The sequence below is a fragment of the Panthera uncia genome (assembly GCF_023721935.1).
Source record: "Panthera uncia isolate 11264 chromosome A3 unlocalized genomic scaffold, Puncia_PCG_1.0 HiC_scaffold_11, whole genome shotgun sequence".
Classification (NCBI taxonomy): Eukaryota; Metazoa; Chordata; class Mammalia; order Carnivora; family Felidae; genus Panthera; species Panthera uncia.
In genome coordinates this window covers 83,572,898-83,591,418 of record NW_026057578.1, presented here as the reverse complement: position 1 = coordinate 83,591,418, position 18,521 = coordinate 83,572,898, and the positions used below count along the sequence as shown (strand labels likewise).

Genomic DNA, 18,521 nt, shown 5'->3' with positions numbered 1-18,521 from the left:
TACACGCAAGACAACAGAACAAAACACTTACGTAGTTTCTTCTATCTAGGAAAATATTATACACACATAATATAATACCTTCCTATAACCTTTTGTTCTCTTTTTTTTTTCAAATAAAATTTTAATGATTTCCATCAGTACAACTGAAAATCTAGTGTCATAAAAGGGCATTTCCTGCTAAATTTCAAAATACAGCTTGTGGGCCATTTCTGAGCAGAAGCATCAAATCCTACTGAGTGTTCAATTTATTAACTAAAGTGACAGTATCATGGTCTAGGAGATGGGAAAGAGCAATGATCAGCTCACAGAATTTGGCTAAGAAAGAAAACAAAGAAAAACAATGTAAATAATAGAATAGCCACAGCTATAAGTAAAAAAATGTGATCTCGAATACCCATCTCTTAAATTACTAGAAAAAAAAACTTACAGATAAAGTTACAGCAAATACAGTCTTCACAGATTTGGGTAAATTTATTTGCATTTTATAGTGATGTCTAAGCCCTATATCCAATGAAACCATTTTTTATTTGTTTTTTTATTTAAGAAATTTTTAATGTGTATTTATTTTTGAGAAAAAGAAAGAAAGACAGAGCATGAGCTGGGGAGGGACAGAGAGAGAAAAAGACACAGAATCTGAAGCAGGCTCCAGGCTCCGAGCTGTCAGCACAGAGCCTGACAGGGGTTCAAACCCAAGCCGTGAGATCATGACCTGAGCGGAAGTCGGATGCTTAGCCAGCTAGGCCACCCAGGCACCCTACCAATGAAACCATTTTTAAAAGCTCTATGAGGAATGGAAATTTAGATGTCTATTACCCTTTACTTTAAAAAGAAAAAAAAAACACTTAAATTTCTGAATGAGCAAGATTCACTTTTGTAGGTAGAGGCCCTGCTTCTTCATAGTCCGGCTCTCCATCTAACAACCACAAGAGAAGAAGCTGGATATCTGTTTAGCTTCGGTGCATTCACAAATTCCAAGTCACCATAGATACTCAGCTCCTCAGAGGGAACATACTGCTCCACAGCTGTAGCAACAGTTGCACAACAAGTCCAGAGCAATACCATCACCGAGAGGACAGGAGTTGTGGTTAAAATCCACCCAGAGTTAAGAGGGAAACATCTTAAAAAGCCATCACTTTCTCCATCTTCAAGACACTTCCTTTGTGTTTGTGAACTTCTCGTTTGCAGATAGGACATTTTGTGTAGGCACAATTCTTTCAAATTTGTTGGCTCCTGCTCCAACTGTGGTGCATACTGGATTTCTGGCTTAGACTGGAATATAACTATTTTTCCATCATCAGCTTGAAGATAAAACGTCTATGGAGAGGTTATGAAGCTCTGTTCAGAGTCCATCATGTCACTCCAGAGTGACCTTACCAGAGTTAGAGGGAAGAATAGATGCATTTTTGGCATTAGGAGCATGAGCTGTTCTTGTCTCAGTTCAGCAAATGGCAGCTGGTCCTGGCAACCAAGATGTCAAGCATATTGCTTACCAGATTGAGAATGTGCTTCTCTACATGCAGATTCAACATTCCATTTTGGTCCAATTTAAACCAATTCCATCATCCGCAAATTGACAAATTGAAAACAGCCTGCGACCTTTCTGACATGCGTACAACTCCTCTTCCTTGGGGTAAATACGTAAGAGGAAGGTCAACTGACAAGCCCAGTGATAAAATGCAGTATCACCCAAGGCCGAGTCAAACACTTCAGCCCAAGTGGTCCTCGAGCCTCCTGCCAGGGCCATGGTCAGCAGCAGCAGTGGCGGGAACCCCAATTGGGCCCTGACCCAGAGGCTCCCCTTTGGCGCTGCCATTTTGTTTCCCTCTGACCACCCTTCATTCTTTACAAAGCAAGTTAATATGTGTTTTACAATCAAGTTTCACAACCACAAATACATGTTGATTTGTTACAACAGCTTTTTATAATTGATTTGTGTGTCTCTCTCTGTGTGTATATGTGTATATATGTATATATGTATTCTTAAACATGCATTTTATATATATTCATATAACTTTTAAATCAGGAATTTTTTTGAAAAACAGATTAATATTTTTAAGATAAGCTTCTTGATTATCGAAAATAATCTTTCAGTTTTGACAAATAGTAACCCAAAATATCTGTACGGACTCAATTAATGGCACAATGCACAAGCACCCAAGCTTAATCCCCTGTGAGTGACCTTCTGAAAAATACCAATAGCAATACATTGAAATGATCTAGGTTCTATATGGGAGAAGGAGTCCTGAGATAAATATAGATAAGGATCTCTGGGTTTTTCAAAGACATATCTTTTTTAAAACATGTATTTTTATTACAGATATACTATAGATCTGTCATGTACCAGATTTGGGAGAATCTTGTTTATAATTTCAACAATGCTTTGCAGGCCATTTGTGACTCTCCAACGGGATGACCGATACACATCTTCAAGCATCCACTGAGAACGTTCCTATTTACTCATTTAAATGTTCATTCTTTCATTCACTTTATCTTTTCTTCCCAGCAGCTAAAAGATGAATGCAAAACTCACACTCACACAGAGCTGCCAAAGTAAAGGGAAAATACACTGGATACTAGAAAGAATTGAGGAGACCGATACTCTGGATCATTTCCTTTGTTCCTCTTACAGCACAGGGGTGAAGCCAGGAAGCAAAGGAAAGGGGTTTAAATCCCCAAATGCTTACGGTTTAACTGGGTCTCAATGCCAACTCATCTTCTACTCTTCAAAATCATTTCATTATGGAATTTAGCATGGCCTTGCCTGGCTTTGTACATTCATTCACTCAATAAATATCTATCAAGTCTCTACTGTGTTCTAGGCACTATTTTCAGTGCTGAGCTACAGCATTAAACAAAGTCACTGCTTTTGTGGAGTCACATTCCCTAGGGGAAGATGGATAATCAACAATAAACAAGAGAATTCACAAAATATCAAGTGGTAAGAACAAAGATAATGAAGGCTAACGAGGCAAAAGAGAGTGATGGGTAGGTATGATGGGAAGGCTTACAGGGTGGTCAGGGAAGACCTCTCTGGGTAAGTGACTGGTGAGCAGAGTCCAGGGGACTGCTGTGAAGTAGCAGGATTTCTGAAGATGGAGGAAGGGTTCTTCAATACAGGAAACAATAGGCATGAAGACACTAAAGTCTTTACCAAACAACTGCTGGTTTCCAGATACTTGGCCAGATGCCACACATACAATAATGAGCAAAATGGGTGTGAACTTCCACTGTCATGGCACTTATCAACCGTGTGAGGAGGGGGCTCACAGAGTGATATGAAAGGGTACTTATGAGAGTGGGAGTGAAGTGAACATACCTAAAATGGTCAGGACTGCTCTTTGGGAGAGCTGACACATTCACCTGGAAGATGATATTATCAAGAACAGTGGTATGGCCAAGAGCATTTTCCTGGCAGAGAATAGTATTGCCAAAGTCCCTGGAAGATCACTTGACATGCTCCAGGAAGAGAAGAAAAAGCCAATGATACCTGCACACAGTTGGCTAAAGGAAAAGCAGATTGAGATCAGTTTGGAGATATGAGTAGATGTCAGACCATTCAGGACTTTGTAGACCATAATTAGGAGTTTCAAGTATTTTTAAGTGCATTGTATAGCCATGTGGAGATTTAAGCAGAGAGTACCATGACCTGATTTGTGTGTTTAAAGGAAATAGACTGGAAGAAGACAAGGAGGGATATGAGAAGTCCACTAAGGAAGCTATTGTCCTAGCTCAGGGGGGAAATCATGGTGGCTTGGATCACAGCCACGGCTGTGGGAACAGAGAGAGAGATCCCAGACCTATATTGGAAATGGGAGACACAAGCCTTGCTGTTGAACTTAAGGAGGGAGAAAAAGAAGGAGAAAGCAAGTTGGTGTCCTCTTTCTCACAGTGCAGTAGGTGTTTACTAATGTCCTTTACTGAGATAATGAAGACAGGGAGCCAAACAAATTGGGAGTGGGGAGAGAGGACATCCAAAGGTCCATCTGGATGTGAGAAGTTTGAAATGTCTGTGAAATACACATATATTTAAATATCAATAATTATTAATAACAATAAAAATTTAATAGATGAAAAGTCCACAGAATTCTCAATAGCCATGTAAGTAAGCATAGCTATAGACTGACTTGGAAAAATTAACTATTTTTATAATTTTTATAAATTTACTATTTTTATAATTATATAAATTCATGTAGCACACTTTCTCATTAAAATTGTTATTTACCAGCAACAGACTTTGGATGTGCCTAAACTGCTATTGTGATTGGCAAATTAAATTGATTAAATAATGTTGGGCAAATAAAAAAAAGAAATGTCTGTGAAGTCATTAATAGAATATAGAACAGTCAGGTTTTACATGTAATCCCTTCAAAAGGAAGTCTTTTAAAAAGTAAGTTTGGGTGTTTGGTAACTTCTAAAGCTGTTCACTATATATGACATCCAAGACCATCTCTCAGGTCAATAAAGTGGTTAAGATTTGTCCGCGTCTGATTCCTCTTGGCCAGTATTATAGAGGGACGCTAATACTGAACTGATTGGCACACAGAGAAAAGGGATAGCCTTTCAACAACTCAATTAGTTGCATGGGTGTGACAGATCCCCTAAGAATAGAATCTGTAGGAGGAATGGTAACAAAATTAAACATCTGTCAAAATCCGCTTATGATGGACCCATGCAAATCAGAGCCCCGATGAGAATGTCAGGGTGACTTATGTGCCTTTTCACAGCAACAAGATACTGTTTCTTTGATTCTCAGTGATTTTTCTCTATTGTATTTTGTTTTATGTTTTATTAACTTCTGCTCTTAATGTTGTTATTTCCTATTTTTTATTATTTCCTATTATTCTTACTTTTGCTCTTCTTTTTCAGTCTCTTAAGATGGAAATTTAAATCATCTATTTAAGACTTTTTATCTTCTTTCCAAAATAAATATTTAATGCTATATAGTCCTGCTAAGCACTGCTTTTACTGTTGTGTTTTTATTTTCATTCAATGCAAAATATTTTCTAATTTCCCTTGTGATTCTTTCATCCACGGGTTATTTAAAATGTATTGTTTAATTTTCAATTATTTGCAGATGTTTCAGGCATGTTTCTACTTTTTTATTTCTAGCTTAAGTTCAACTTGTTCAGAGAGTATGCTTTGCATAATTAGAATTTTTTAAGTTTCTTGTGAATATTGTCTATTTTGATGAATGATCAATATACAGCTGAATGTGTATTTTGTTTTTGCGAGGGATTTTTCTATGGTTATTTACAAGGTAAAATTTATTTTAATTTTTTTTAATGTTTATTTATTCTTGAGACAGAGACAGAGTGTGAACAGGGGAGGGGCAGAGAGAGAGGGAGACACAGAATCCGTAACAGGCTCCAGGCTCTGAGCTGTCAGCATAGAGCCCGACACGGGGCTCGAACCCACGAACTGTGAGGTCATGACCTGAGCCGAAGTCGGACACCCAACCAACTGAGCCACCCAGGCGTCCCTACAAGGTAAAATTAGGTGATATCACTGTTCAGGTATTCTATATCCTTACTCACTTGTTCTATTTATTCCTACAGGTGAAGTGTTGAAATATTCAACTATAATTGTGGATTCCCCTATGTCTCTTTTTCAGTGTACGATGTTTGGATTTTTTTTTTTAATGTTTATTTATTTTGAGAGAGAGAGGGCATGAGCAGGGGAGGGGCAGAGAGAGGGAGAGAGAATCCCAAGCAAGCTCCATGTTGTCAGTACGGAGCCTGGCACAGAGCTCCAACTCACGAACCATGAGTTCATGACCTGAGCCAAAAACAAGAGTTGGTCACTTAACCAACTGAGCCACCCAAGTGCCCCTCAGAGTACCAGGTTTTTAAAACATATTTTGAAAAATTTTGTAAATTTTCCTTGATATTTTTCTTTTTCTACATTGTATTAGATTAACTGACTCTTTTGGAGCAGTCTTTGGAGTACCATCCGGAGAGGAGTTAGGTGAGGAGGGGCAGGTTGACAAGGGCATGCGTTGGTTCTTGGCCAGGAACTGCACCTCTGCACACTCAGAGAAGTATCATCAACAGCCGTGAAGCAGGGTGTCCCTGCACACAATGGCACTGGCCACACTTCTGATTGTTTATTGGAAAACATGTCCTTTCTCTCTTCAGACAGAGTTTCTGCACTTGGGGCAAAGATAGGTTCACTATGCTTTTCTTTTTTAAAGAACATGAATATAATTTCTCCCAACCAGTGAACCAAACTCCAAAAATAGCACCAAATTCAAAGAAAAACAGTTAGACAAGTAAATAGTCATTAAAAACAATTCAAGTTAATTCAAACATTGTTCCAACTCTTGAGGAGCCACCTTCTTAGTCCAGACTCAAACATCTGTTTTGTTTTGTTTTGTTTTGTTTTGTTTTGTTTTGTTTTTTAGAGACAGAGAGAGCAGAGCAGGGGAGGGGGCAGAGGGAGAGAGAGAATCTTAAGCAGGCTTCACACTCAGCACAGAGCCCAATGCGGAGCTCAATCCCATGACCCTGGGATCGTGAGTCAAAATCAAGAGTCGGACGCTCAATCGACTGAGCCACCCAGGATACCTCAGACTCAAACATCTTAAGCCTACTCTCTCTTCAGTTCTTCCATCCTCAGTATCTTCCATATAGATGCAACATTCTCCCTGGGAATATTTTTGTCTCCCACACTCAGCTCCCAACTTAAAACTCTGACATCTGCCCTACTGGGTTCTTCTGGTACTTCACCTCATTCTTAGATTTATTGGCTTTTTCCTTTCACTTCCATTATAAATTCTCTAGCTAACATTTCTTCTGTTCTCTCATAAACTAGATCCTCATATGAATAAAAATGACCATGAGGAGAAGGGGAGGGAGCAAGAAGAAAGGATAAGGAGAGTGGGAGGAGCATGATCAAAGGAAAAGTATCAAGTTAATCATGCTAGAATTTCCAGAATTTTCCTTATGGGCAAGGGGAGGCTCAGAGGGAGGGTCAGAGGTTATGAGTGCATATGTATTATTTGATTTCATCTGTATTGTACAAGGAAAATGGGATCTCTTGGAAAGGATCAAGGTGCAATTTTTTTTAATAGGGAGGAAACATTTCTTTTATATCTGTTAAGGAAGGGGCTTTACTGAAAAATAATAGAAGGGGCCATATTAATGAAAGCTTTAACCTAGAGTATGAGAATTCTTAAAACTGTGAGGACTGAAGTGAAATTACTGATCAAGGGGTCCCAGAGACCTTGAGTGGCCTGAACCATACATACCAATGACCCAGGAAGGTCTGGTCTCCTCTGTTATTTGCTCCTGGCCCCTCAAATTTCAATAGCATATTTATACAACAGTCCAGAGCTATTATGTCCACCCAGACAAAAATTTTCAGGCCAGGTCCTCATGAGAAACAAGAGTGAGACCCTCCTGCCCCAACAGGGAGTCAGGCTCACTAATTTGCTCCTGCTGGTTAAAGCCACACTAAGGACTCACAGGTCAGGTGCAGAGAGGACATCACTTTATGGAAAGCTTTGTCCTCAGCTAAGCACCTGAATCAATTAGAGACCTTCCCCAAACTCAGCAATATTACAGAACTGGCTTCTTTCCCCAGATGTTCTACCCCTGAGGGTCTCAGTACAGTGAAATGACTCTTTACCTGCATAACAGAGCCCAGGCCAGGTCAGGTGTGTTGGGAACAGCATAGTTCCCTGCTGAATACCTACTTGTACCCCATTGGAGGCTGAGAAGCATGTCTTACTGACCTTGAGCTTGTAATTACTAGTAATTACTACTAGTTAGGATGCGTGACTCAAAGGGCCTTTCATTTAGTCAGTCCGATGTCAATTCCAGAAGGTTCTACTCCTGTAACATTCCTACAAATGACCAAATATCTGTTTGGAATTAATACGAAATATTCACATTTTAAAACAAAAGAACAGACTAAAACATTAGCTCATTAGATTGGCTAATAGTTACAAGGCCTTTTGATACCTTTGAACCAAATGACTTGCTGTATTATGCTTCGTGATAATATTGCAATGAAACCAGGCGCTTGCAAACATTGAATACTAGGCATCAGGGCACATATTGTGTTATTCTATTGAACCCATGGCCTGCTCCTGCCAGTCACCTCCTTCCTCTGCTCTAACTCTGACTGATGATGGATTCAGACCCCCCAGGGCCCCCAGGGAATGGACACAGTGCAGAAGGCACAAAGTAACCACAGGCTTTGTTCCAGTCCAGTTGGGAATATGCTTCTTCGTTATGAAAGTTAATGCCAATGAGCACAATTTAAATGAAGCTCTGCTAAATTACTCCATGGGAAGGCAATGCGAGATTTCAAAAGGAGCCTTGCAGAGAGGGGAAAGAGGAGAACCACAAGTGGTAATGGCCATCTCATTTCCTGCCAGAATTCTCATCAGAGTACACCACTTCTCTGTTTTTCTGCTTTATCAATCAGTAAAATGAGAGCCTCATGACAATAAGGCACATAGTCCAGAGATCATGATTAAATGCAATTGTCAAAATCAGCTTCAACAGAATTAGTTCTTACTAAGAAGGAGGGTGAAGAAGGATTGCTTTAAAAATAAAAAAAAAGAATAAGGTTGCTTAACCTCTCTGGTTTCAGTTCCTCTTCTGTGAAATAAATTGCTGAACTTCATTTTCTCTAGACCCCCAAGTATCCAACACCCCCTTGCCACCACTTGACCTAAATGTGCACAGGAGACTGGAGTCCATGGCAGGAGGAAAGAACATGTGCAGTTTGCTTCTGAGGAATAGGGCTTCTGGGAAGCTTTGTAATAAAACTACTCTCCCCAAAGCTGACACTCTGTCCCCCAAAGCCCCCCAAAATAAGCTGTTCCCAGGATTTCTCATCTTACCTGCTTGAAGCAGAGGAAAAAGAATGAACCAAAAGTTGCAAGACCAGATTCGTTTCCCAAGTCTAACTAGCTGTGTGGTCTTTGTCTGTGTTTAACCTCCCTGGAGCGTTTCCTCAATCAAAAAAGGGGGGGATTGGACCAGGTGGTCTCTAAGATCCCTTCCAACTCTGAAACCTGAAGTAAAACAAGTCATATGGAATACAGGAATTTATGACCTAAATTTCTCAAGCTTTGAACTCAGCAGTGACCCAGAATGCAAACCAAATGGCCCCTTGGAAGGAAATGGTTCCCTAGAAGTGTTATTGATGAGCACTTAATTTTCACACCAGTCTTACATTTCATACAGAAATTACCTAGTCCCTTATTTAGAATATGATGTCAATTCCAGCTACAGTTACAGTGTCCATTTGAGTATAAAATTGCACATAAAACACATTTCTTCTAATTACTGGTTTCTGTTCTTCTTGGTAGTTAAGAGATGGTGGATATGTGGTCTTTCTTCCAACAGCCCAAGGTCTTATTAAATTAACATGCAGAAAATAACAATTCAATGAATATTTTTGAATAAGTGAATAATACAAGCAGGTGACATTTCTAACCAATTTATTTCCTGCCATTTATGTGGGTTCCACATGAAAGTGACCAAACCCGTAATTATTGTGCCTCATTATAATCTGGGAACTATGGTAGGTTCAGAAATGAAGAGATCACGATCTAGTTTGAAAGGGAGAAAATAGAGTAAATGGTGAAAGGCAATGCGGTCATAGTCAGCTTCACTTGAAATTGACACCGTAAATTTGGTTAAATTTTTATGGAAATGTATTTGTCTGCAAATACACAGTAACTAAGACATACTTCCTTCTGTGTGTGTAGCATAGGGGCACAACACTCATATACAGCTGTGTGCTTATACATGCTTGATAGTCCAGAATGTGACAGTGGAGGTATTTAGAGGGATCGTTTCTCTGGGAAACTATAGATAAGGACCCAGAAGTCAACATCTTGGGTTGGGGGAGGTTGTATCATCTCACATTCCTACCAGCAATGTATGAGACTTGCAGTCTCTCCACATTCTTGCTAATGTATCATTTTGCCAATTTTTTACCTTAGCCATTCTAGTTGGTGGAAATTAGCATCGTCTGGTTTTATTTTACATTTTCCTGATATCTAAATGATAATGATGTTGAGAACCTTGTCATGTGCCTATTAGCCATTTGTATATTTTCTTTTGTGAAGTATCTGTTCAAGTCTTTTGTCGTTTTTTACTGGGCTGTTTGTCATTTTATTGTTAATTTTTAGGGGCTCTTTACATATTTTTACCCAAGTCCTTTTCTGATACACGTATTTCAAATATTTTCTCCCAGTCTGTGCTTGCTTGCCTGTTTATTTTTGTAAAGGTGCCTTCAAATGTGCATAAATATTTAATTTTGATGAATTGAATTTAAATTTTTATTTTATGTTATAGTTTTCATGTCCTAGTAAATCTGTTTCTGCCCCAAGATTCTGAAGATATTCTGTTTCTTCTAGAATCCTTATAGTTCTTGCTAATATTTTTAAGTCTTTGATCCATCTGAAATTAATTTTTGTTCACATAGAGAGATAAGAGTTGATGTGTTGATGTTCATTTTTTGCCATTGAAGTGTTCAGTTGTTCAAGTAACCATTTGATGGTTGGTGTCTTACAGGTCATCATGGACCAGGAGTGATCTTGGCTAGGGTTGTGCCTAAGTTTTTTGGTCTGGCAGGTAGATATTGATAAGACATCAAGCTTTGTAGGTGTCTATTACTCTGAATTACAGCAAAATCAAGAGTTAAGCCTTCTGAGACATATTATTGCAAGGTCTTCTCTTTCACAGTTAGGATATTCACAATCCAAATTTACAAAATTTTCAGCAAATAAAACTTTCCAAATAATTTCTCCTTCACCACCTCACCCCTGGCCCATCCTGCTACATCACTCACCTTCTCTTCTTAATATGCTTTATTTGATCCTGGCACAGCTTGGGCTACCACTGAGTCCATGTCCCCAAACTCATCTTCTGTATTTCATCCTATCACTTTGTCTTATTCACAGAGTCTGGGAGAGAAACTATCCTGAGAAAAACTATCATGATAGTTCAACAAGGAACAAACATGATAGATAGGGGAATTTTATCTTCTTTATGAAAATTGACTTATTAGAATGAGGTGCCTCCCTCAGGTAGTAGCTTACTGTGAGAGAAAATAAGAAACTTGACTTGCTCTCCCACAGGCAGATGGCAGCCTCATGAGTAAGAAGGTGGGAAAGATAAGGAATAGAACTTTCCAAGCTCTCCCAGGCTTTAATGACAAGCTGGCGGCCCAAGTGGGCTCCTTGCCCTGAGCAGTTGAAATCACAAAGAAAATCTGCTTGACTTTATCAAATCAGGTCTCCTGGGGCTGCTGAGAGTCTTGAGTTTGAACAGACAGGCAAGAACCTTCAGACATGTGAGGAAAACATCCAATATAACAGAGCAAACCAAACAGAAAAAGTGAGGGCTGACCCTAATTGAGCCCGTCTAGGAGCTGGCACTGTTCTAAGTACTTTATATGCATTTACTCATTTAACCCCGACACCAGCATTTGTATTAATGCTATTATTATCTCCACTGAAAAGATGAAGAAGCTGAAGCATGAAGACATTACGTTACTTGCCCAAGTTCACACATCTAGTATGTGGGGACGCTGTTATTTTAACCAGGCAATCTAACTTGAATCTATGCTGTTAGCCACTAAAAAAAAGCAATCGTAAGTAAATAAAATAAAACACACTTGTTAGTAACAGAGACAATTCAGAGAAAATAGGACCTCAAAAAATAACATTAATATCCTCTGAAATATAAGAGAAAGAATTTCATGTCAGAAACAAGAAAAGGGGGTCTCCTGGGTAGCTCAGTTGGTTAAGCGTCTGACTTCCACTCAGATCATGATCTCATGGTTCTGGTTGGTGAGTTCGAGTCCCACATCGGGCTCTGCACTGTCAGAGCCTGCCTCAGATCATCAGTCTCCCTCTCTTTCTGCCCCTTCCCCATTCGCATGTACTCTCTCTCTCTCAAAAATAAATATATGTTTTTAAAAAAAGAAAAGAAAAGAGTTCTATAAAATGGAATATGAAGAGAACCAAAAGAATCTTCTTAGCAATTACAAATAAGGGAACGTAAGTGAAAATGGAATCTGTGGAATGGAAGTCTTCCAGAAAGTAGAGCAAGTGAAAGCTTTGTAGCTTGTCTCCTGGCTTCCAAACTTGGCCCACTTCCCTAGACTTTTCTCAGTGCAGTGGGCAAAGTGGCTAATTTGAAATCCTAATTTAAAGCCACATGAATTCCTTGCTCAAAACTCTTCAGCAAACTCCCCTCACATTTAGGATAAAATTCACACTGTTACAAGGTGCTGTATGATCTGGTGTATGACCTCCTCACCAGTCAACCCTGGTCGTTTCCTCCTTACTCATTCCAGGCATGCTAGCCTCTTGCTGTTTCTCATCGCACCAAAATTGCTCCTACATCAGGGCCTTTGCACTTGCTAGATCATAACTGGTAAAGCTCTTCTCCCAGTTCTTTGCCAAGCTGGCTTTTCATTTCAAGTCTCTAGGAAGCCAAGCAGTCTCTGATCCCCCAGCCTAACTACCTCCAATCCCTTTCTGCCTTATTCCATGAATTGTCACTTGCTGGACTTTATTCTGCTCTATATTTTCCATAATATTTACCACTGTCAGAACTTGCATGTTTATGCATATGCTCTTATTTGCTGGTTTGATGGATTTGTCTAGACCATAATAAGCCCCATGAGGGTTAGAATTTTGTCCCATTCACTGTGGAATCCCCAACGCCTCCATGGTACTAGTACATAGTAAACATTACATAGATATTTGGTAAATAAATAATGAAAGAGTAATGGTACATGGTAAAAACAACGATACCAACTGCAGTGACGATTTTTATAGAATCCCTGGATTTTAAATCTGCAAAATAAAGTAGAAGTTTGTACAAAAAACAAAAGAAATTGGTTTAATTTTTGTAACACCCATAAGCCCTGGAGAGGGTAGCTGCAAACATAGTATCTGGGCTGAACAGCTCTTGACATTTCTTCTGTGAGCCCCAGAGATATCGCCCTTCTGGCAGAAGCTTAAGCATGGAAGGGGAGCAACACAGCACTTGTATTAGCTAAGCACGGAAACAAGCCAGCGGCTGCCTCTGCTCATTATCTGCATGAATAAAATGCTTCCAGAGGGACACACCAGGCAGAAGTGTTCTCAGTCCAAATGAGCTAAGTTCTCCAGGAAAGTGATTCTTGATGATGGCTCAGAAAGAATTTGGAAGAAGGGGTCAGCAGTGCTGATCTGCCTTTCCCCAGCTGGTTTCTTCCTGTTCCAAGCCATAAAGGATGCGGAAGAGATGGGTTTTCTTTAAACCATGAAGGAGACTTTTCTGAGAAGAGGACTTAGGCTGTCAATTCCTGTGGAATATCTCCATTGTAGTAAGCGGTATGGAGAGGACAATGTAAAGAAATCCAGTGGTAATCCAAATATCTCATTTTACCGCAAATAATAATGATCTCATTCCCCAAAAATGCCACGTCCCCCAAGGAAAACTTGGCAGGCATCTTTAGCGTGACAGTACAGGGTTGGCAACTGGAGCCAGGATTCCAACAGGAGAGGGAGTCCAGAGTCGAAAGCCTGGGATTGAGAGGCAGCAAGACCTACACTGGAGTTCTCCTAAGCTGATTCTAGAAGCATATGCAGGTTGGAGTAGAATGTAATGTCTCCAAGGTGGACTCAAAGCAGCAACCCTAAGGAGAGTTTGGTGGCATCTTATAGTTCTGGAGGTCAGAAATCCAAAAATCAGTTTCACTGGGCTAAAGTCAAGGTGTTGGCAGGGCTGGTTCCCTCTGGGGGCTCTGAAGGGAGAATTAATCTCCTTGACTTTTTCAGCTTCTAGAGGCCTTGGCTTGTTACCCCCTCTCCATCTTTAAAGCATATCACTCCAATCTTGGCTTCCATGGTCACATCATCTTTTTTCCCTCTGCTTCCCACTTATAAGCACACTTTGATTACATTTAGGGCCCACCTGGATAATCCAAGGGCATCTCCTATCTCAAGAGCCTTGACTTAATCACATCAGCAAGGTCCCTTTTCTTATATAACGTAGAATTCACAGGTTCCTGGGATTTGGACCTCGATATCTTTGGGGCCATTATTCAACCTATCACAGTATATAAAATAAATTATATATGATATATATAAAGTACATATATGATTTATTTCAGTATATATATCATATATATTTATATAAAATATATATAATACCCACTCTTGTCCATTGCTCATGGAGAAGACACTACCCTACTGCTAATGCTCTGGACTGAGATTAATTTGGTTTTCATAATGTAATTTGACATATCTTTGTGTCCTTCCAGTCCGTGTCCTCTCCTCCCACAACAGACATACCCTAAATGTGGATTATGAACAATCCCTAAAAAAACAGCTGTTTATTTTTGGTAGATGTGTGTGTGTATACTTCTGCCCATGTATTTCCTTACTGAAGAGCACATAATCAACAGCACACATTAGGACCAGCTGCTTTTTACCTCATGTTGGATAAAAGGAGAAATTGGGTTTCCTGAGCATAAGGTGGACTACTGGTGTCCCACTCATTAAAGACTGAAAAAACTCAGGTTTTCAGAAATATTAGTGAAGCAGTATAAGTGGGTCAAAGGAGGGAATTCTGCCAAAGAAAATGCATGCAGCCTGGTCTCAGACTGAGGAGGGAGGGCTTTCTCTCTCTCCCCTGATGAAGGACTCTGAAAGGCCGACAAGCCGACAAGTCCGTACAACATGCTGGCCATTTGGAGCCCCCTTGTGGGGAGGCACAGCCCACAGACTCTAGCAACAGCTGATAAAGACTATGAAAGTGAGACACCCGGCTGACGAGATGGGCAAAAACCAAGAAGAGATTCATGAAACCTAGACCTTCCTCAGGGAGCCGCAGTAATACTTGGAAAGAAGATCATGTGTTGGGGCTTTCTGCTAAGTTATAAACAGGTGACAATGCAATGAATGCCAATTACATTAAGCAAATGTAATGTCACTGCACTCTAACTATTGGGTGGGGGGTGGTGTTCTTACCTGGTTTGGTGATATGTTGCAATGGATACACTGACTGACCCCTGAGGACATTCATCTGAAGGCCTGGTCTCCCCCTAGGGCTCAAAAAGTTCTTTTAAACGTCTGGAGGTACACCTAGGATGAGGTATGATTTGTTTTACAAACTGCCATTTTAAGAGCCTTTAGACATTATACCTTGATGGATTCCAAAAATAATGAAACAAAAATTCAAATGCCTGTTCTAATTCAAGGATTCTGTAAATTTCTGGGTATCTCCAGAAGAAGATGACCTATCTTTGTCCCATATGTTTTCAATGTTGTTAAAAAGCAAAATGTACTCATTTGGTTATTTACTCCTTACTGATGCTCCAAATATTATTCCTTGAAATTCAGGGAAGACTTTGGTTGGCCCACCTCCTAAGTAAAAAGGCCAAAGAGTTGTAGAAATACATATTAATGCCATATACTGAGAACTGTTCCAACCCTGTGTTTCTGCAAGCCTACTCCAAACAAACCATCTATTAATTTTAGATCTCTGATATAAACATTTCAGAGACCCTAATTTCGAAAGAGTTATCAGTGCTCACTTCTCTACTATCCATAGCCTCAGAACTCCCATTATGGTGGCCTGTTTGGGGTTTTTCTAATTAGCAGTGTATGGAAGCTAACAGATCTATTGGATCCACTATCCTACCTGTTGCCTTTTAGCACTGGGGACAAGGGCAAAAACACAGACACTCTGTGAGCCTAGATAGAATTCTCATTATGATGGAGCTGAAAGGTGGAGTCCCTGTCCTCAAATACTCCTCTGTACATTAGTACACATAGAGGGGATAAAGAAAAGACCAGATAGGGTAGTTACATCTTGCTATCACTCAGAGGTATCCCTTCAATCCATGACTTTGTCACTTTAAATACAAAGGTGGAAGAGATCACGTAAGTGTAGCGTACTGACCCCATGCTCTGAAATCAAACCAGCCTGGTTTTGAGTAGCATGCTGACTACTCACTAGACAAGTATCCCTCAGGAACAATATTACCACAATCCTCATAGGGTTATGAGGATTAAATAAAATCACACTTCTAAACTATTTATTACAGTATACAGAAATACTTGATTACCTAGAACTAATAGCGTAGTATATTATTATTATATTCCATGTCACAGTAGCCAGAAAAAACATTTAAGCAAGTTTTATCCATAAAAAGAAAAACTTGCCTATGATACAGAGGATGCACTTTGAAAGTCAAGTAAAAAAAAATCCTCAGAAGTGTGGTAGAGACTAAATTAGAATTGTTCAGATGAGATGTTTACTAAGGTACTAATATACCAAAGAATATTGATATCTCGTTCATGCAGTTTGACAATGTAACTTGTCTTGAAAAGATGGGCATAAGGTAGAAGACAAAATGTACTTAGAGCTAGCTGATATTGAGCCATTCTCGGTACCCAGTTACGTAGGAGCAGAACTCCTTAAACAGTGACTTAAATCAGATGGAAGTTTATGTTTATCTCATTTAGGAGAAGTGTAGAGATAGTCAATCCAATGCTGGTATGTATGCCCAGAGCTACCATGGGCCCATTATTCTTCCAGCTCTCAGGCCGACCATCCCTACGGTGCAAGCCTTATTTTCATTGTCCAAGATGGCTGCTGGAGCCATTACATCTGCATTCTAAACTACAGGATTTTGAAAGGTGAAGAGAAAGGTATTTCTCTTTTTTTTTTAGCAAAGTAAGTTCCATACTTTCATTAGTTTCCTCCTAGGGTTTTATTGGCAGGTACTTGGTCACATGATCATCTTTAGCAGCAAGGGAGCCTGTGAAATATAGTCTTTACTCTGAAATAATAATTTGATTCTCTTACTGAGGAAAAAGAGGGTACTGGAGAGTGAGAGGAAACTAAACTCCCCAGCCACACCCAACTCATTCTTCTTCTCTGAATATTCTTTATCTCTCTCTCTTTTCATTCCTGGCTCCTCTCTCTCTCCTTTTTCTCAATGACTATTTTACTTTTCTCTATAGATTCCATCCTTTCAATTTTTCATCCATTCCAAACCTCAATTACTGAGTTTATGTGAGAAGAAGAAGGTGTCAAAAGGGCTGGTCTATGGTCCAATTCTCTCACTATAACCAGGGGGAGATTCCCAAGGTGAGAAGGTAGATGGCCCTGTCTAATGTCCATGTAAACCTGTTGATTACTGGATTTCCTGGAACTGACTAGAGATTTTATATGAAAAGTGTCCTTATCTGTAAAATTCCTTTAGCAGGATATTCTTATTTCAGGATCATTTACAGTAAATAAAACTAGAATCTGTGCCAGAGAGGAGGTAGGTGGGGAATGAATGAAATGGATAAAGGAGATTAAGAGTACACTTAACTTGATGAACACTGAGAAATCTATAAAATTGTTTTTTGGGGGTTTTTTTTGTTTTTTTTTTTTTAATTTTTTTTAACGTTTATTTATTTTTGAGACAGAGAGAGACAGAGCATGAACGGGGGAGGGGCAGAGAGAGAGGGAGACATAGAATCAGAAGCAGGCTCCAGGCTCTGAGCCATCAGTCCAGAGCCCGACGCGGGGCTCGAACTCACAGACTGCGCGATCGTGACCTGAGCTGAAGTCGGACGCCCAACCGACTGAGCCACCCAGGCGCCCCTCTATAGAATTGTTAAATCATTATACTGTACACCTGAAACTAATATAATACTGTATGTTAATTATAATTCAGGAAAAAAAACCCTAGGATCTGTGGATTTAAGTCATGATCTCTAACAAAAAATGTCATAAAATCCCTGTGATGATTTGTGCTTAAAAAAAAAAAAAATTGAGATGTTTCATAGCTTAAGTGTTCTCTACCCAGTGTAGGGTCTGCAAACCTCATTTAGAGACCTCATCTTTTATTTGGGGGCAAAGACTATGTCTCACACAGAAAGGAAGGACCTGCATAGTCACTAAATTGTATTAGGCAACCCCTGTACTTGATTTCTTGAAATTTGAGATTATTAGCAAAGCTTGACACTGAATAAGAGCTCTAACTTGTAAGGCTAATCTGACATCTGACCCTTTATGATAGTTTGATGTGGATGGTAGCCACATCTATCTAACTTCCAATTTTCTGCTAAATTCCTCTTCAGTATTTCTAACTACTTGCTGGCCATTCCTAAATATTTTATCAGCACCTCAAAATCAACATGTCTAATAATAAACTTCTTTTCTGCTCTAAATAAGTTCCTGCTCCTGAATTTTCAGTCAGCATCCTCCCTTCTTATTCCTCCTTCCTTATCTCTAGTAACACTAAAAAACCTTCACTCCATCCATCTTTTCCTTTGTATTTTTATTCCCTCCTTATTAGTCTTTCTGATTCCAGTTCTTCTGGCCACTAATCCGTCCATTATGTTAATCTCCCCGTAACACTCCTCTACACAAACACAACAGACTTCTGGGGAAATACAGTGAAGAAGATACATACATGATCATGAAACCTAATGAAATAAACAACAGTAACATACACAGTTGACCCTTGAATAACCCACAGTTAGGGAAGCCGACCCT

The 18,521-nt window shown here is 39.5% G+C and overlaps 1 pseudogene; it reads right to left on the bottom strand.

The window, feature by feature from the left end:
- Nucleotides 1–526: 526 nt before the first annotated feature.
- On the bottom strand, nucleotides 527–1,813 carry LOC125937051 (transmembrane protein 59-like; annotated as a pseudogene).
- Between the last annotated feature and the right edge of the window lie 16,708 nt (nucleotides 1,814–18,521).